At 36.0% G+C, this 20,867-nt stretch overlaps 1 protein-coding gene across 21 annotated transcripts in view; it reads left to right on the top strand.

The window, feature by feature from the left end:
* RALYL (RALY RNA binding protein like) overlaps positions 1–20,867 on the top strand; it is a 737,403-nt gene that overhangs the window by 151,662 nt on the left and 564,874 nt on the right. For 5 of the 21 annotated variants that reach the window (XM_030938233.1, XM_030938230.1, XM_010381736.2 and 2 more), the window contains one exon: positions 16,285–16,316. The exons of the other annotated variants lie outside the window; for them this stretch is intronic. The gene's annotated coding sequence lies outside the window, so the exon portion shown is untranslated. The remainder of the gene's footprint in view (positions 1–16,284; positions 16,317–20,867) is intronic. 21 annotated transcript variants of the gene reach the window in all.

The following is a 20,867-nucleotide window of genomic DNA, read 5'->3' on the forward strand; positions in this document are numbered from 1 at the left end:
ATTTTGTCAGGTTTATTGGCCACTTGTATGTCTTTAGAGAAATATCTGTTCATGCCCTTTGCCCACTTTTTATGAGATTATGTGTTTTTTGCTTTTTGAACTGTTTAAATTTTTTATACATTCTGGTTGTTAGACCTTTGTTAGATGCATAGTTTGCAAATATTTTCTCCCGTTCTGTAGGTTGTCTGTTTGCTCTATTGATAGCAACACTAATCTACTGTTTATAAGAGCATAAGTTTTAGTTTTTCTGAAGGAGTGTTTGACAGTATGTACCACATCTTAAATCTTATACTATTTACAAACCTACTTTAGTAATGTTGCAGGAATTTATGCTAAGGAAATAGTAGATCAAGGGCATAAAGATACATGCATAAATTTGCTCATCACAGCATTGTTGATACTGTGAATAAACTAGAAACAACCAAAGTTATCATCTGCTGGGAGTTGGCAAAATGCTATAGGATACACTCATAAAATGGATATTATTCAGCTACTATAAGTGACAAGTAAAAGTAAAACATAAAATGTAGTTTCATTTTCAAGTACTCTTCCCTTTGCTTCCATCGCAGCACACTTTTGAGTTTTCTTCTAATGCCTCTAGATTTTGCTTATCTTTGAAGGCTTGTTATCCCCTAACTGGCATTTAAATTTGGCATTTCACAAAGTTCTACCCAACTCACTTCCTTTCTCAAGCTTTCTCCTTCAATCATACTTTTTCAAACTGTGGGTTTTGATTGATTCTTGAGATATTACATCAATACAATTGAGTCATAATCAACATTCTAAAAATGTATTACAAAGAAAATAGCATGAACAAGGGTACAGAAATGGTGGTGTGTTTGAAGCATTTCATCTACTTCTAGAAAACTGCATTGTGTTCATTTGCACACGTTCTAGGACTTGAGCCTGGCAGGAAAAGTCATGGAGAGCATTGTATGCTGTGAGAAATGGATAGCATTTGGTCTTGGAAATGATGAAGAAACACTGATATTTTAAGGTGGATTTTATTGAAGAATGTAATGTACTCAATCTCTTTATAAGCAGGAAGAACAGTGAATATTCTGCTTATTGGAAATGTATATAAGACATTCTAACATATCCTTAGCCTAAGGTGATATCCTGGCTCATCAATCATCTCCACAAAGACTGAACTTATATCAATAGTCTGTTAGGACCTATTAGAGTAGCTAGTCACCATAATATTGATCTTTGCACTTTGAGAGTTGTTGCATTCATAACAGTTATCTGTGTCTTTACTATCAAGGCAATATCCAAGAGCATGTGTGTCTGAGTCACAGAGAAGAACAAGGCTCATCTTATATTGTACAATTATAATGTGTAACACTGCAGCCACAGCATCAAATTACTGTAATAATCCTCATGTCCTTGGGATTCAATAAAATCTGATATTACTTTTTAAAATAATTACTATTTTAGACTGGTTACAGACTCTGGACTTGGATTCCACATTTCTTGAAGCTGTCTTCAGAAATTCCACAAAAGTTAGTATTTCATTATGCATCCAGAAGTGTTGATCTATGCTCATAGCCAAGGTTCACTGCAGGGACGAGGACAGCATTCTGAATTCAAAAACAAAAACTTATCTGAAAGACCTATATAAATTAATTTTTTCCCAAGATGTTTTTCATAGAAGTAAATTTAGCTATGAGAAAGCAGTGCATAAAGTAAGTCAGTATATAATTGTCTTATTTTCTCATAAAAATGACAGTGTTTCCATAAATTCTAATATGCATTAAACACATGCTGACTTATTAAGCATAATCTGTAATCAAAACACATACCTTCTACCTATTCTTTATGGTTCAGAGTAAATATTCTAGTTATACAAATCATAATAATTCCTTAAATCTCTGTAATGTATTATAGTAAAAAGGCATGTTATATTATTTGAATATTGTGCAATTATATGTTTATGTTATAGGGTTCTTGAAATAGTTGAAGTTACATGACCTGACATTTAACAACCCCATCCTGCCAATGTTTTGGGGTCTAGAATCCTCTTTTTAATCTTTTTTCTGCCTCTCACATCTTACAGGATTTTAATTTTCTCTTACTGCTGCAGGCAACATGGCTCCCTCAAATAATGCTCTTTTCCTTGTAAGAAAAATATCATGACTTGTGTGTGTAGAAGAGAAGGGCATTTTACTAACATGTCAGTCTGAAGTGTCATCTGACTCTTCTTTCAGCCTTATTGGTCTGATTGCCTCTCACATTACCTTTCTTTGTTTTGGAGGTATCCAGAGCTTGATTCTTAAGAAACAACAGAAAAAAGAAGGTACAGGGGACAGGAAAGAATCCATAGACTGAGAAAGGGAAATGTAAAGATTATACACAGTTTGACCCAATTGGTTAGTGTTTTATTGTATATGTATATACAAGGTCTGACTCAAAAGACATGAAGACAAAGGGGCAGGGGAATTCTCGGAGCATGAGAAATGGAAATAGGAGGATTACACAGGGTTGGATCCTTTAAAAAGTCAGTCTTACAGAAAACGAGAAACCAGTCAATGAAGGAACAAGGTAATAAAGAGAAATCTTATCTCCATTTATATTTTGTGAATACTGTTATTAATAATATTTTCCCCTTTTTTATGTGTACAAGTTTATAATTTTTAAACTCTTGTTTTTCTTTTATTGCCTGCTGCCAGCACCTGTCTTCCTAGTGAACTTTAGAAGAGGATCCATGAGCAGAGAAAGACTAATGGGAGTATGCCCAGATAATGGCAACAAAGATGAGCCTCTGGAGGCCATTCTTTGGATTCAGAGAAAAAAAAGCTGGAGGGGAGGTGACCTGGAAACTAAACTAAGATTCAGAAGTGAACCCAGACAATTAAATCTCACAGTGGTCCCCGGGTGATTTTCCTAAAAATGTATCAGCAGCCCTGTTATTTCAAGCCACTTAAGCAGGAAAGCAGGCCTTACTCTAGTACATTCCTACGCTAAGAAAGAGAATTTCCAGCATACAAGAATGCAGAAATACTCAGATATTTTACAGAGGATTCATCATAGCTACTTTAGAATCCATTTATATTTGGTTATGTCCTACTTGTTATTTTGTTTTTGTTTTTTGTTTTCCCTACCAAGAGAATGGTCTCAAGTTTAATGTTGAATTAACACTTGGAATAACCAGTGCATGTTCTTACCTTACTGTGCTAATGTTGGACACCTCACTATATTATTTCAGTTGTTTGTTCAGTCTTGCCATGAGTATAATTGAGATAATGATGAAAGTGCCTATAAAACACTTGACATGCCCTAGGTGTTCTTTAATATTAGTGGTCTGCTTGCAAATAAAACACACTGTGTTAGGCACAGTGAAAACTCTTAAGATCAATTAAAACATAGTCTATCCCTTAGAAACATCTCAGTCTAATAGGGAAAATAATATAGGCATGTAATCTTAGTTAAAATGAAAAAATATTAGATAAGACTCTTATACAATCTTTTTGCTTTGATTTTGAAATGACCACCCATTGCCCACTCCCCATTCCCTAATAGCAGCCCAAAGGAATTTCCCTTATCCTCTTTATCTGGTCGGGTCAACTTCTAATACAGGTGACTTGGCCTAGAAAGCCTGCTGACTCTCCATTTTCAGACATTCTGACATGCTCCCATTTGGATCAGATGAGCTTAGCTTTCTATAATTGAGTCAGAAAGCTTAGGTGAGAGTTGGAGACTGTAATCCCACTTTTTGGAAAAGTCAATGGTTGCATATTTCCAGATGTAGATAATCTTCTAGAGTATATACCTCAAATTAATTAATTAATTAATTATTATTATTTATTTTGGAATTTGAACAGCAGGGGTGGGGATAGCTTGAAAGAGTCTTATTTTAACTTTTTAATTTTTTTCCTTGGGACAGGGTCTCACTGTGTTGCCCAGGTGGGAGGGCAGTGGGGCGATCTCTATTTACTGCAACCTCCATCTCCTGGGGTCAAGGGATTCTCCCACCTTAGACTCCTGGGTAGCTGGGACTATGGGTGCATGCTACCACACACAGCTAAATTTGCATTTTTTGTCGAGATAGTGTTTAGCCATGTTGCCCAGGCTGGTCTCAAACTCCTGGGCTCAAGCAATCCAACTGCCTCGGCCTCCCCAAGTGCTGGGATTACAGGTGTGAGCCACCTCACTAGGCCATGTTTTAATACCAGGCCATCTTTTTAAAAAATCAGTTTTAGTGCTTTTATCTCACCATATTCTGTATTTTAAATCAGTCATGTATTTGATCATCAGGAAAAATATTGACAGGTGAAAAGTTGATATTAAATTTTATATCAAATTATACTACGTAACTATTATATCAATTATATATAATTTTATATGAGATATAGAAATGAATTTAGAGAAATAAATTTAGAGCAAATTACAAACATGTTATTTTATACACATAAATGCTTCAGTGTGTATTTCCTAAGAACAAGAACATCCTTTTACATAATTCTTAAATTATAAATATAAAATATATAATTAAATAATTACATATTAAAGTAAATTAAAATTGTAACTTCACATTTAATATTATGTGTAATTAAACTGCATAATTATAAAAATCAAGAAGTTTAACTTAGTGTATATATACATTTTGTTGGTTTTCCCTGTAATGTGTGTTATAGCTGTTTTCTTCCTATATCCACAATCCAATCTAGAATCATTTATTGCATTTAGTTGTCACTTCTCTTAATTTTACCTTAGTCTGGAACACAACCTCAGCTTTCTAGATCTTTACATTTTTGGCATTACGAAGAATAAATTCTAAAATATTTGATATTTTCTTCCATTAGCACAATCTCTAGTCCAGTCCCATTTAGAGTCAGAATTCCAAACATCTTCTAAATTAAACCCTGTCCTCTTACCCAACTCAACCCTACTTTGGACTGGATGCCTATCATGGTAAAGGAAGAGGAAGGCAATGTCAGATAGCTTTCTGTTCCTTCGCTCTTTTGTACTTTATCCCACCCCTCACTGCTGCTTCTTTGTCAACTAACTCTTGTTTCTGACCTCCTTAGGGTTGGCAGAGGGGAGAGGCAGGAGGGAGGGAAAGCCACACATCACTGTTGTTGCAGTGGGTGGCATTGCTCATCTCTGGGTTTACTAAGTTCAAAGAATACTCCAGTGGAGCATCTCCATAACCTTCAGAGATTCCTCACAAGAGCTTCTGGTTACAGTAGTCTCTCTCCTCTTGCTGGCCTCTTATGACATATTCTCAGCTTCTGAATGTGATGGATCCATATCCATCTTCTCTCTGCTGATGTTTCCTTGCTCCCAGATGAAACTGTCTCAGTCCGTCAGCATACTGCATGGTCAGTATTTACTCAGTCCATGGGAAGCACTCATCTTTTGCTCTGTTGTCTTTGAAAGCACAACTGCCTTCTAATATGGCTGTTTCTTTTCCCTCTACAGGTAAGCAGGCAGTTCCATTAAGTTTATCTTAGAATCTTTGGGGGCTATGAGTCAGGAACCTATTGTGCAAACTTTGAGGGACACAAATCAAATCAATACAAAATTTTTTGAATTTTGTATTGAATTGTCTCTCTTACCTGACTGGAGGGGAAGGAAAGCAATCTTCTTCCCTTCACTCCTGCAAGGAGATCAGAAAAAAATACCATGCCATCATTTTGACTATTCCAAAGAGTAGTTTAATATTTCTAACATTTGTCTTTTCCTCTTTTTTTTTTTTACAAGACCTGATTTTGCCAAATCATTTGCTCATCTTACTTGGTGGGCAAACGTTTCTGTTGGGAACATAAGAGCATGTGGCCTGTTATTTTGGCTTCTGCTTTTTGGGCCTTCTGTGAAAACTGAGACAGAGGTCCTTGAAACATACAGGATAATGATTAAGTCTAACAAGTGCAATTAAATAAACATTTCCAGCTCCTGTCCTCCTATAGAGAAAAACAAACGAAGACAAAGTTTAATTTCTAGAGGGAGATTTTGTGCATGAGCAGGACTAAAGCTAATAATCCCAATAGTCTAGCATATGGCATATGTGGATATTCAGTGAGAATGTAAAATCATCCTGTAAGCTTTTCTGTATTTATTTTTGGGGATTGATTACAGTCTCTATAGTACAGTGACTTCTCTATGTGGATTACAGGAGACTGTTGTCTCAGTCCACAGTTCTTGGAATAGTCATATTTCTGAGCAACTGATTTTTTTAACCTTATGGACAGTGAAATTGATTGTTTTTCACTTGTGATGACTGCTAGATCTACTGGAGCTGAGACAGTTTTTCACTTCTAGAAAATGTGCAAAACAGCAAGATGCATGTTTGGGTTACAGTTTCAACCCAGGCTTTTTTATTTTACTTTTTTTCATTTTTCTTTCTTCCAGTGTCCTTTTTTCTTCACATGTAGACTTGTATTTTAAAAAACGATGTTTGGTAAAAAAGTAATGTATAAGTAAATCACTTTATTGGAAGGATAGCTATTAAACACTTTCTTTTGTATCAGAGAAGGACCTCATTCCCAATTTCTACATGCCTTAGGGATAGAATGGGATATTTTTAAAGTATGTAAAAGGCTAAGTGTTCTTATATATCCCTTTATAGTGGTTGGGGAATCATTTAAAAATAAAGAAACACAAATTGGTAATTGTTAGAGGATTGTCATGTGTTTTTTTTTTTTAACATGAGAAGTTCCAAAGAAACAAGCCTTATTTCCTTTTCATGGTATTAAACAGCTTCTGCCAACAGTTTATATAGAGTCACAACCATCACTGCAGCTGACCCTGAAATCCGAAAGTGAGGGCCATCCATTAAGAGGTCCGTGACTGAACTGAGTCTGTGATGCGCAATGTAGTGGAGCAGAAGTGATGCTTGCTGCACGTTTAGTTGAGCCTAGGAGAGCAGGGCCCTCCGTAGACGCTAGTTTGAACATTGCTAGGTTTAAAACGGTTTAAATATAAGATGGAAATCTGTACACTATTAGTGTCTGTTTTCATATTTTTTTATTTGGGAATAATCTATGTATCTATGTATCTAGTTGCTTTAGTCTTTTCATCATAGAATTAGTTTAACAGTTGGTTATGTATAATAATTATTGAAAAGGGTTAATCAAATTATTACATTTTTACTTGAAGCCTACATCATAACAATACAATGGAAAGCTAGACTGTTACTATTTTATTTTCACAAGTGTTTGGTGCATATTTGATGCATTTCAGAGTTGTTAGAAAATTAAGCTGGCATTATTTTTCTGATGATGTCTCCCATTGTCGTCACTATAGAAATGAGGCTAATAATGCCAGCTCATTCGAGGAATATAGCTTCAGGAATGAATTGTTTTGTTTTGTTTTGTTTTCTTTATATTGAAATGGTAGTTTTTTAATAGAGATACTGAATGCTGTATTTCAGATATCTTTAAAGGAACACTTAATTCAGAATTGAGTGCAAAAATGCTGCAGAAGATCATTCATCCATGTAGATAAAATTATATTGTGGTGGATAATGGGTTTCTGTTATTCTTAATGTCTATACATGGCTACAGTAAGACTGAAGTTGTTTTTATAACTTTTCAGTACATTGAACGAAAGAAAGTATGACAGCGGAAAACATCTGAAAAATTAAATGTGACATGTTTTTTATTCATATAAAATGGTTTCTGAGCAGCTGGTAATTGTGAATATTTCAGCAGTCATTTTTGATGTGGAGTAGTTCTTCTGTGTTCAACACTAATGAGTTGTGAGTTGTACTTCATCAAATTGACAGTTTCCTTACTTTTGTAAATAGGCATTTGATACACCTTGTAAAGGCTCGTAAAAGACACTCATCTAACCTTTTAAATGCATAGAATTTTCTCCTTACTCTCTACATTGTGTTGTCCACTTTTCCTATAAGGAAGGTAATACAAAGAAAGGCTACCATTCACTGGGCGCTTAATAAATTCCCAGAATCATTCTGGGTACCATAATATACACTATCCATTCATAATTCTTACAGCTCAAATTAGCTCAAAGGAAAAACTAAGACTGTACATTGGCTAGGAGAGTAAACTAGTGTGCCAAGAAATTACCTGTACTCAGGTTTTGTAAAGTGTCTTAATGTGAAATAGTTATGTTTCTTGTTATTTAAAATACTACGTATTTTTAGAGAATGAGATACCTTACATTCCTCCATCTTAAAAAGAAACTTTAAAAAACATTTTTACAACATATTTGTAATAATCCCGTGAAATAGGAATTTTATGTACTATTCTCATTTTATAGGCAAGAGAAATTACACAGAGATTAATGTAAGGCACAGAGTGGGACCATAGTGTAGACTCCTGTACTTTAATATATTACATTCTTTTTACTTAGAGAAATAAATTAATTTTACTAGAGACAAGGAAGAACATAGAATTGTCCAAAGAGAACTAAAGATGTTAAGATCAATTAATCAGGAAGTATATTTTAACAAATCTAAGAGGATGAAATTAGCGTTAAAAAAAAATTTAAAAAAACTTCTTGAAACAGATTGAGTATATTAATAATATTAACCCAACCCATTTTTGAGGAGGGAACATTATATATTAAGAACTCTCTTGAAACAAGAATAATATTACATATTTTGAGTGGAAGTATAACTTAGTGCTCAAGTAGCACAACTGAATTAGTACAGCTGCTGCTAGACTTTTAAATCAAACAGCCCTCTTCGGTCTGTTTTATACCTTGGTAATCTATATAATATTTCCATGAGTAAAGAGTTCTGATACTAACACATTGTCTGACATAGTCATGCATATATTCATGTAAACTACACTGATAACAATTTAGAATACCACTAATAGATATGATAATGATAGCATCTTATGCTTTTACAGAATATTATTTTCCAAAAGAGTTTTATTTTGATGGTTCTGCCAATATGTCAAAATCAGTAACCTGCAATCCGTTCAAAAACAAGTGTATAGAAATTCTAAAAATATAGCAAACCTGTTTTATAAAGGCATAAATAAGCTCACAAAGAATAAGAGGTATCCTCAGAAATTAACTACAAACATGTCACCAAAAGTCAGGGTGGCTCAGACATGATCTGACGAGGAAGTTAACTAGAGCTAAGGGGATTAGGGTTAATCTTCTCAGTCCAGAGGCTTATGATGTCCCCTTTGTACACATGAGCCAATTTACAACTTAGTTTTTTGCATAAATTGGACTACCAAGAGACTGCTGTAACCTAGATGTACTAGAGCAGGGGTCCCCAATGCCTGGGCCATGAACCAGTACCAGTTTGTGGCCTGTTAGGAACTAGGCCTGCACAGCAGGAGATGAGTGGCAGGCAAGCCAGTGAAGCTTCATCTGTATTTACAGCCACTCCCCATTCCTCAGGAGCATTACCTCCTGAGCTCCACCTCCTGTCAGATTAATGGCAGGATTAGATTCTCACGAATCCCATTGTAGGTTGTGCACTCCTTATGAAAATCTAATGCCTGATGATCTGTCATTGTCTCCCAGATGGGACCATCTAGTTGCAGGAAAACAAGCTATGGGCTCCCACTGATTCTACATTATGATGAGTTGTATAATTATTTTATTGTATATTACAATGTAATAATAATAGAAATAAAGTGCACAACAAATGTAATGTGCTTGAATGATCCTGAAATCATTCCACCCCCCAGTTTGTGGAAAAATGATCTTCCACAAAACCAGTCCCTGGTGCCAAAAAGGCTGGGGACTGCTGGACTCAAAAACATTTCCCCCATCAGCATAGGGATGTGACAGAAAAATTGGCAGTAAGCTGAAACTGACCTATGCCTCTTCCTGGTTCTGCTCACAGGACAACTTAATACCAAATCTTAGTGCTTCCTCCATGAGTTGTTCTTTCATTTTATAAGGACAGTTATCATGTGATATGGTTTGGCTCTGTCCCCACCCAAATCTCATCTTGAAATGTAGCTTCTATAATCCCCACTTGTCGTGAGAGGGACCCAGTGGGAGGTAATTGAATCGTGGGGGTGGGTTTTTCCCATGCTGTTCTCATGATAGTGAATAATTCTCATGAGATCTGATGGTTTTATAAAGGACAGTTCTCTTGCACATGCTCTCTAGCCTGCCATCATGCAGGACATGCCTTTGCTCCTCCTTTGCCTTCCACCATGATTGTGAAGCCTCCCCAGCCATGTGAAACATGTGTCCTTTAAACTTCTTTTTCTTTACAAATTATCCAGTCTCGGGTATTTCTTCATAGCAGTATGAAAATGTACTAATACATCATGCCTTTGCCAGGTCTTGCCTTTTCTAAACTAAATTTAAAAAAACAAAAAACACAATGTAAGATCTACTCATTTGATTTTTAAGTGTAAAATACAGTGTTATTAACTGTGGGCACAATGTGGTACAGCAGATCTCTGGAACTTAATCATCTTACATAACTGAAACACCATATCGATTGAACTGTAACTCCCCATTTCCCTTCCCACTAACCCTTGGTAACCACTATTCTACTCTTTATTTGAAAGACGTGGACTATTTTAGATAGTTTGTGTAAGTGGAACCATGCAGTATCTATCCTTCTGTTACTGACTTATTTTACTTGGCATAATGTCCTCCAGGTTCATCCATGTCATCACATTTGGCAGGATTCCCTTCCTTTTTAAGGCTGAATAATATTTCATCACTATTCAAGTCACTATTTGAGATGAATAAATCAATTGCTTGGATATAACACATTTTATTTATTCATTTATCAGTGGGTAGTTAAGGTGTTTCCATATCTTGGCTATTTTAAATGATGCTGCAATGTGCATGGGAGTGCAGATATCTCTTCTAGACCCTGATTTCAAATCTTTCAGATATATATCCACAAGTAGAATTGCTGAATTATATTGTAATTCTGTTTTTAAGTCTTTTGGAATTGCTATACTGTTTTTATACAGGCCACACTATTTTACATTCCTACCAATAGTGTATAATGGTTCCAGTTTTTCCAAAATTTTGCAAGTGTTTGTTGTTACTATTTTTTGATAATAATAGCCAATCTAACAGGTGTGAGATGGCATCTCATTGTGGTTTTGATTTACGTTTCCCTAATGATTAGTGGTATGGAGCATCTTTTCATATGCTTGTTGACCTTTTGTATATCATCTTTGGAGAAATGTCTATTGCAGTTCTTTCCTGTTTTCTAACCAGGTGATTTTTTTTGCTATTGATTTGTAGGAATTTTATAATTTTGGCTATTAACTATTTATCAGATAAGTGGTTTGCCAATGAGAGACTAAACATTACAATTTTATTGAAATACTGTTATGTACATGGTCTTTAGCATTAAAATATCATATTCACCTTGCTCTTAACTGGGTGAAGCATGCAGGTTAATGTGAAATTCTGTGCTCAAATTCTAGTTCTTTGAATCTAGTTTCCCTGATTTTAAAATTGAGACGATTGTTACCTGAGGCGTAAACAAGGTTAGGAAGCATGTAACTCCTTAGCCCCTGGTACATAGTAAGTACTTAACAATTTCCTTCTTAAAAATTGTTTGTCTATAATGTATCAGTATTGCATTTATATATCTACAATTCTGTTATAACATTCCATTTGTATCTAAACTAATTTAAATTGCCCTTGGAAAAGTTAACTGTATATATAAATAAGTTAATTCAGAAGAATGACTACCTGTTTTCTTTAAAATTAAAAATATTCCTAATAATATAAACACATCATTCTTGAAAATATGCCCATACAACCCAAAGAAGCTTCTTATGTAAGGATTGTCTTTGAAAATATCAATGTGAACCAGCTGTAAAGAAAACCATTGTACAGATACATTTCACTTATCTAGAAGTCACTATTCAAGTCACTATTCCAACATAATCAATATCTATCATTTGAGAGTTATGGAGAATTTCCCATATGTAGAATGTAATAGACAAAGGTAGCTCATACCTCATAAAATTGTGATGAGGAGGATTTAATTAGGTTACACATGATAACTTAATTAACTAACACAGGATGGCCCATGGTAAAGATTAGATGCATTATTATCATTTGCATTGTGATAATATAGGCAAGAAAAAATATTGTTAATAAGACTGGACTGACAAGATAAATGAAATATGAACATACACATACACTAAAGGTGATGAAATTCATTTATAGGAGAACCAAACCTTTACTTAGGAAACTGTAATTCAGAAAATAAAAAGGACAAAAAGAGGAGAATCTATTAATGTCAGTCAAGTTCACAACAGCAAAAATTGTTAACAGTGCCTTGGCAGTGAGTGAGGGTACAGAGCATCATGCAATATATATATAAAACTCAAGAAGTGTGGTCCTCCCAAATCATTTATATGAGAATAGCCAGGCGTACACACATGAATCGTCTGTGAAGGCATCAGCACACTATCATAGGGCCAAATTGATGTCTATGGTTTTTATTTTCTGAGATAACAGAGGAATATATAATACACTGAACAGAAAATGAAAATTGAGCAAACCAAAAGCTTTGGCGCTTGAAGAAGCGAATTTCTATTATCTAGAAAAATCACTGAAGTATGTGTTTATTTCCAAATGATGATGGATAAGCCAAGCCTTTCTATAATTGCATACTGAACAGATAAATGTTTGACCTAGGCTTCATATGCCAGTTACTCCTAGATGTGGTACAGTGGGATCCAGTAGCCAAGATAATGCAGATTCATATCATGTCACTTCTGCATGCCTGGGTAATATTTTGTTTCATCAGGTGGTGCTTTACCTTGGCTTCCTTTGGTGTGTGAACATATTACAGCAGAAGGAAATGGTCTGGGTTGGAAAATCTGATGTAGCAGGTGATGTAAATGGTGTGTAATCACTAAGTATAATGAGTGGACAAGCAGAACTCCTGTTAGGCATCTAGCTTTTCCTACTGTTTGGAACTTGAATCAAAAGTCATAATAGAATTATGCCAATCTTTCCTATTTTTAAAATGTACAGAAATTCTGCAAAGTAATATGATACTTAGACACTGACCATTTGGTAGGCATCACAGAAGTAAAGAATTAAGTCACTCTACATGCAAAGTGGATCACAGCATTGACAGCTGTGATTCTTGATGTTAAAAAATAATTTTTATGAAAGGAGGGTATTTTAAAGATTTAGTTCTATAGGTTACTTCTCTATGAAAATTTAAAGAAAATCCTTCCACAGAGAGATATGGAGGATATTTACTGTCAATAGGTTTATACTATTAATGAGTTATATTCATAGTAGTGTGAAATATTAGTTCTGTCAGCTTCTTACAATTTATGGGATTTTTGCAGACCTTCAGAAATGCAGATAAGCATTGCTCTGCTCACTTTGAATATCGGATACATCCTCCTTGCCCTTTGAAAAGCAAATAGAGTACATACATTTATCAGTGCTGACACTGATACCTTTCTACATAGCTCAGCAAAGAATCATCCAAATAATACAAAATTGAAAAACTGGAAGGCTACACAAAATAAGCAGTCTTATATTTTACAGTTGAAATACTTAGATGTAAGTGAGTTAAGTAATTATACCCTTATTTCAAGTGATATTTTTCCTCCTCTTAATTCTTTCTTTCAAGAAGAAGCACAGATAAACAGAAGGCTAACACAATATGATTTTTTTTTTTTTTTTTTTTTTTTTTTTTTTTTTTTTTTTTTGAGGCGGAGTCTCGCTCTGTCGCCCGGACTGGAGTGCAGTGGCCAGATCTCAGCTCACTGCAAGCTCCGCCTCCCGAGTTTACGCCATTCTCCTGCCTCAGCCTCCCGAGTAGCTGGGACTACAGGCGCCCGCCACTTCGCCCGGCTAGTTTTTGTATTTTTAGTAGAGACGGGGTTTCACCGTGTTAGCCAGGATGGTCTCGATCTCCTGACCTCGTGATCCGCCCGTCTCGGCCTCCCAAAGTGCTGGGATTACAGGCTTGAGCCACCGCGCCCGGCCTTTTTTTTTTTTTTTTTTAAGAAAAGGTCTCACTCTGTCACCCAGGCTGGAGCGTTGGAGTGTGGTGGTGCAATCATTGCTCACTGCAGGCTCAACCATCCCTCCTGCCTCAGCCTCCCGAATAGCTGGGACTACCAACATGAGCCACCACACTGGGCTAATTTTTGTTGTTTTTGTAGAACTGAGGTTTAATCATGTTTCCCACATTGGTCTTGAACTCCTGAGCTCGAGTTTAAAGATAATTGGATATGAGCTACAGTGATATATGGCAATTGGTTTAGTGATCATGTTTAGAAAGATCCCCAACGTGTTCAATTTCATATTAAAATGCCTAGTACTTCTTACTGTTTATACTTATTATTAATGCAATCTTGTGCAACAGGAATTTCATTTTTTATAAAATTATTTGTCACAGTGGGAGAGGACTTTGAAATGGATTTGTTTTCTCTTTAGTTTGTATTTTATAGCAATTGCAACCCATGATTTCACAGAGGAGACTATGATTAGGTATAATACAGATTAACCTATTAAGAAATACTTGTAAATCTTACAATTGATCAAGATTATTTTGTTATACAAAAAAATAGAAAACTATATTATTATTGAAAGTACTATGATCATACCTTTAAACTTTATAATTGTATGTGTTTTTTCCTTTATTCAAGGAAGATTATTTAAAGTAGTGTAACATACCTATGTACTTTCAGGAGCTGGGCAGTGACATAAGTGAATAAATGAGTCTGTTGGGGAAGGTGTAAGATGATTGCTTTTAGTTTGACAAAGTAACACTTACCTCATTATATTTACTTTCTTATTCTGGGGGCGTGTTTGTTTCAATTTAATTTTTTATAATTTATTGTGACTAATTGTGGGGTACACAGTTATGATAAATGTATGCAGTGTGGAATAATTAAATCACACTAACATATCCATCATCTTAAATATTAATTATTTAATCACTCAGTTGCAACTTTCCACCCTTTGACAACATTATCTCCCATCCCAATTCTCATCTCCTTACCACCGGTCTACCCTCTGCTACTATGAGTTCAACTTTTTTAGATTCCACATATCAGTGAGATCAGTGGTATTTGTCTTTTTGTCCTTGGCTTATTTCACTTAACATAATGTCCTCCAGGTTCTTCCATGTTGTTGCAAATTACATAATTTCCTTCTTTTTTCAAGGCTGAGTAATTGAGCTTACAAACCTGTATCCATCCATTCATCCACTAATGGATAGAGCTTGATTTCAGATATTGGCTTTTGTAAATAATGCTAGAGTGAACATGGGAGTAGATATCTTTTTAATTCCTCATGATATATACACCGAAGTGGGATTGCTGGATCATATGATAATTCTACTTTCAGTTTCTTTTCTTTTCTTTTCTTTTTTTTAGGAACTTCCATACAGTTTTCCATAATGGCCATACTATTTTACACTCTCACCAACAGTGTGCAAGGGTTCCCTTTCTTTACATTGTCACACATTTGGGAGATAAACAGAACATATTTTTGGAGTGTACTGGGCCTCAGAAAGTCACCAACTGTAGCCTTCTCTATTATGTTACTCAGTAAGATGCTCCCAGGGAGATGTTAGGTCAATGGTGTCTCCCAACTTTTCATTAGAAAGTATTACCCTCCCCTCACGAAGGCAGTTTGGAAATACTTTATCATGGAAGTGAAATAAATGCTGTCATAATTTTTCTACTATGACATGTCTACCTCAGTCCCTTCCTGTTCAATCTATACACATATTACCCTTGCCCCAGCATTATCTTTAGATACATGAGTCTTTTTATGTCTTCTCTAAGTAGTTAATGGATTTAATTCAATGAAAGGATATCACCTTCAAAAGAAAATCTAAACTCTTAGACTATTACTAAAGCAGCCTTTGGAAAGACCCTCCAGCATCTCCCTCTCATTTTCACTTTTCCCTGTCTACCTTCCTTCAGGTCTTAATATATAGAAACACATTTCATTCACTTCCCCACTAATGTAAATTGAGCACCACAAAGAAGTCAGGCACTATGCTAGATACAAGTGTTAAATATGAGTGAACCAGAAAGACTTCATCTTCCCCTTGGGGAGCTTCACAGAGGATAGTGGGATTGATAGATATTAACCAAATAATTATACTTATGATGCATGCTGTGGAAAAGTTTAGGTACCATGGACTGTGCAGCAGTTTTCCAAGTTGTCTTTTACTACTTTACTTACACTTGCCCTTTCCCGCTGTGAAACCTTCACTCAACCCTCCAGTCCTCGTTAATTTACCTCCTTGGGACAATTATTGTAACTTGTATGCATTTCTCTTATTCAAAATTATCCTAATGAAATGGGTTGCTGGCTTGCTTGTATATTTTCAGATGAGCAATTGCTCTATTTTCTCTTCCTTTGCAGACATAGCCCTTGGTGAGGTGCCTGGCTCCATAGTAAGTGTTCAACAAATGTTTGAATAAAATATTGCATTGTTGAATTTTAAATGTGTTTAAGCAGATTGATGACCAACATCTGACCAGATTTCCCCAATTTAGATGCAATGTCAGATGCTTCTTTTAATGGTGTCAGAGATTGGCTGACAGGCTTGCCTTTCTTTAAAGCGATTTATTACCCATGTTGGTTTTTTGGTATAAATGGTTACTGTTTGTCGTTGGAGTATGTTTGTATTCATGGTAGAGATTAAATACATATGTAGTGCATGAATTAACAAATGGTTATGCTAGTTGTAGGAAAGATTGATAAATGAAAGTTTCTAATGCTCTTTTCTTGAGATGGAGTCTCACTCTGTCACCCAGGCTGGAGTGCGGTGGTGCTGTCTTGGCCCACTGCAACATTCGCCTCCTGGGTTCAAGTTATTCTTGTGCCTCAGCCTCCCAAGTAGATAGAAGTACAGGTGGATGCCACCACATCCAGCTATTTTTTATAGTTTTAGTAGAGACAGGGTTTCGCCATGTTGGCCAGGCTGGTCTCAAACTCCTAACCTCAGGTGATCTGCCCACCTCAGCCTCCCAAAGTCCAATGTTCTCTTCAGGCCTATGAATATTTATGCCAGAATATTGATTTTATTGGAGAACTAAAAATTGATACAATCCATAGCTTGAAAGTAAAAATGTCAGAATACTTAAGACCATACACAAATAAGTATTCTAAAATAAGGAATTGATATTTATAAAATATTTTTAAGAAATAAGCACATTTGGCCAGGTGTGGTGGTTCATACCTGTAATCCCAGGACACTTTGGGAGGCCGAGGCGGGTGGATCATAAGGTCAGGAGTTCAAGACCTGCCTGACCAATGTAGTGAAACCTTGCCTCTACTAAAAATACAAATTAAAAAAAAAAAAAAAAAAAAAGCCAGGCTTGGCAGCGGGTACCTGTAAACCCAACTACTTGGGAGGCTGAGTGAGGCAGGAGAATCACTTGAACCTGGGAGGTGGAGGTTGCAGTGAACTGAGATCGTGCCACTGCACTCCAGCCTGGGTGACAGAGCAATTAAAAAAAAAAAAACACACACATTTACCACTACAGTATTTTTAGCCCCCCCATCTTGTTGTTAAGAACAATAATAACAATAATAAAGTAGTAAGCCCTTCACTTCTTTACTTTGCTGTCCTGTTCATTTATTTTGCATTTCTTCATTTTCCTTGTGCAGATTTTATACTCTGCTATCCTCAGCCACCCCATCCATATCATTTCTATGGTATCACTAACCTCAACTATGTTTTCTCTGTCTTCCCCTAACCACTGGCATCTTCCTTTTTTATCTGCTCCTACTTCCTCTGATTTTGGGCATTAAATCTTTGCTAATCTGCCCTCTCTAAGGTTAATATCCTGTTCTTCTTGATGAGTTAGGATCTCTTCCCATTTAGTTTTAATCTAATATATCCTTCTTCTCATCTCCCAAACTATTTTTGCCCATTGCTTCACCTTGGTTCAAATCCAGGGAAGGACATAAGTTCCTAATGTCTATTTTCTGAGCAGGCAAAATAAAGTATGCATCAACTGTATCTGAAAATTTTAGTCCTCTATTTGTGCTGTGTCACTGCAATTGAAATTAAAAACTCCAGCCTCTGCAGAGGATTAGCATCAGCAGCTTTGCCTCTTAGGCTCTATTAAAAGAAAATCTGTAGACAAATTAAATTCAGCAAAGCTTACTATTTGAGTAAAGAACAATTCATGAGTTGGGCAGCACACTGAGCCTGTAGAGGTTCAGAGAGCTCTCCCCAGTAGTAGATAGTATTTATAGACAGAAAGGGAATTTAAAAAAAAAAACAACTTGATTGGTTAAAGTTTAGTATTTGCCTTTTTTGGGCATGGTGGGACAAGGCATTTGCCTTATATGGACATAACCTGATAATCTGGCAGCCTGTGATGGCTGAAGTTTGGCTGCTGTGATTGGTTGAGACTTAGCTATTTATTGGAGGAATATACTGTTAAATTAGATTACGGTTTATTTGCATACTAAGTAAGGTTGCAGTTTGCTACATATGTAGGCAGCTTTAAGACAAATTTAATTTAACAGCTCTATTGCCAAAATCACTTCTGAGGAAGTAACTCACTATTTGGTGTCTTTGTACCAGGCTATACTGTCAAAAGGTATGGATTTTTCAGAGATAGAGTTTGCTGACTGAGTGATGACTGAGCTTAAAGTTGTGTCGCATGCACTTTTTCTGTATTTTTTACTGACATTGTTGCATTTCACTTACCTTGCAAGAGCTCACTGCATGTCCTACTGACTTCGTTCCTCCTAGGCTATTTTGCACCCCCATTCCCATCAGCATCATTTTACAAAGCAGGTTATTTTACCCAGCCAGTTGTCCATTTAATGTGCAGAAGAGTCTGTATAAAGGGTCTGATCAAATCATTGCACAATGCCCAGGCAGTTACACCACTGGGAACAATTACTGCTTTATCGACTGTCAACGTCTTTCTGAAGTTCACAATAACAAGAAAACCATATTCCAGCAGTTTCTCAAAAGGTATTCAATTTAAAAAATTTAATCCAATCCTACAAATATTTATTTAGAACCAACTTTTACAAGTTCCAAGCCTATAATAGAAAATTGTGAAGGAAAAGGATTATGGTGTATGTGTGTTCGGGTGGTGTATGTGTGTAAATTATCATAAGATGTATGGAAAGTTTTGACACTTCTGGGCCAGGGTTAGGGTTAGGTGAATTAACCATAGGTTAACTATGGTTAACTAACCTGTAGTTAACTCACCTATGGTTACAGTTGCCCTCAATTGCAGGCCAAGTTATTCAGCCAACCCTGAAACAGGCTGGGTAGGGAAGAGAAGCCTAACACCACCAGTTTAGATTTGCTGCTTAAGGCTTGGGACAAGTGTGCCTAAGACTAACCTATGGATACACCGAGGTCCAGGGAATAACCATTCAGAGGCCATTTTTCTTGGCTTTCCCTGGATTCCCTGGATTTACCTTCCTATGTAAGTTTTATCATATTTCCAGACCATGCCTAGAACTAGAACCAACATTTAAAACCCAGTTTATTTGGCCAGGATTCCAGTACTCTAATACTTACCACCCATCCCTCTCCAAGGCTAGGTCTACAAATTAAATGATTCTTTCAGAAAAATGCTGTTGCACCCTTTCTCATCCTTATAACAACAACTTGTATTGTGAATTTTGGCAAGTACTTCACATAGATTATATCCAGTTCTCACAGGAACATTATGTATTACAGTTTAAGAAATAGAACAAGGGGAAGAGCTGAAATCCAAACACACATCAGTCTTTGACTAAATTTTGGTTATCATAAGTTCCTGAGAACTTCTGCTGCTGTCTGCTCCCTACCACACTGTATATCTTTGGTTAGTAGGTCATACTTATGCAGTTACTTGAGCTTCAAATTCTGGAGTCTGCCTTAATATTTTCTCTCCCCCCACCTACCCTTATATTCAGTCATTATCAGTCGTTGTTCTTAATTGCAATCAACACATGTAAACACTTAAGTATCAAAGGTGTTCATTATAATATGTTTATTAGAACACAGAATTTGTGGGAGTTCTGGGAAGCCAAGTTTGAGGTTACATCTTCAAGAGATATGCTTAGAAGCGTGTCACAAGGCTGGCCTTACATGAACATGAGCCTAGTAACTACCATGCAGTGAGACGGAGGAATCACCCATCACCTCAATGAGATTAGGTCTGAGCCAAGAACTTGACCTTGCATCATTTTTGTCATCATTGTCTCTGCTGCTTTCACCAAGTATATCTAGACACTACTGCACAACCCCCAAACCCCCAGCAAAAATATAAACAACTTCTTCACATTACTCCCATTTGAATACAAGTGTCTCTTGATTTTTGCATTTGATTTCTGGAGCCTAGGTCATATGTCTATATCACAACTGCAAAGGAATCTGCTTATTTCAAGTTGAGCTTCCGAACTGGAAAGGTAGAATTCACAGTTTTAAAATGTATTCAAGTACCAAAGGGCTTTTCATAAGACACTGGACAGCCCCATGTATGACCAATATCCACCACAGTTGGCTAGCCCTATAGCTTTATTTCCCCCTCATACCCTGACACTCCCAATATCTTCTGCAGTCAACCACTTCACAGTGATCTAAAATGCACATCAGGTTTCAAATGTGAATGCTTATAACAATTTGCTCTACTGCAAAACTATGCAGAAATAGTTGCTGTTGAGTGTATTTTTCAAGGGTTTTTGTAAAGTGAAGAATTTTTAAAATATTTGCCTGTGAATTTAGTTTGCTTTATGTTTCTTGTTTTATAATGTTTGTTTGAAATCTGTATTGTCCCTGGTTGAGACAGTACTATACTGGTCTGCTTGTGGATTCCAGAATGAAATAAGTAAGTCTGTAAGAAAATAAGCAACTAAGTAAACTAGTAAGTAAAAACAAGCCATGCATATATTGCCTCAGAACCAAGGCACTAGTAAACTTTACAAAGGCACATTAATCAGAGTGCTATACCATTTACAATGACAAGTGGCCCCTTCTC

The sequence above is a fragment of the Rhinopithecus roxellana genome, chromosome 9, assembly GCF_007565055.1.
Source record: "Rhinopithecus roxellana isolate Shanxi Qingling chromosome 9, ASM756505v1, whole genome shotgun sequence".
In the NCBI taxonomy this organism is placed as follows: Eukaryota; Metazoa; Chordata; class Mammalia; order Primates; family Cercopithecidae; genus Rhinopithecus; species Rhinopithecus roxellana.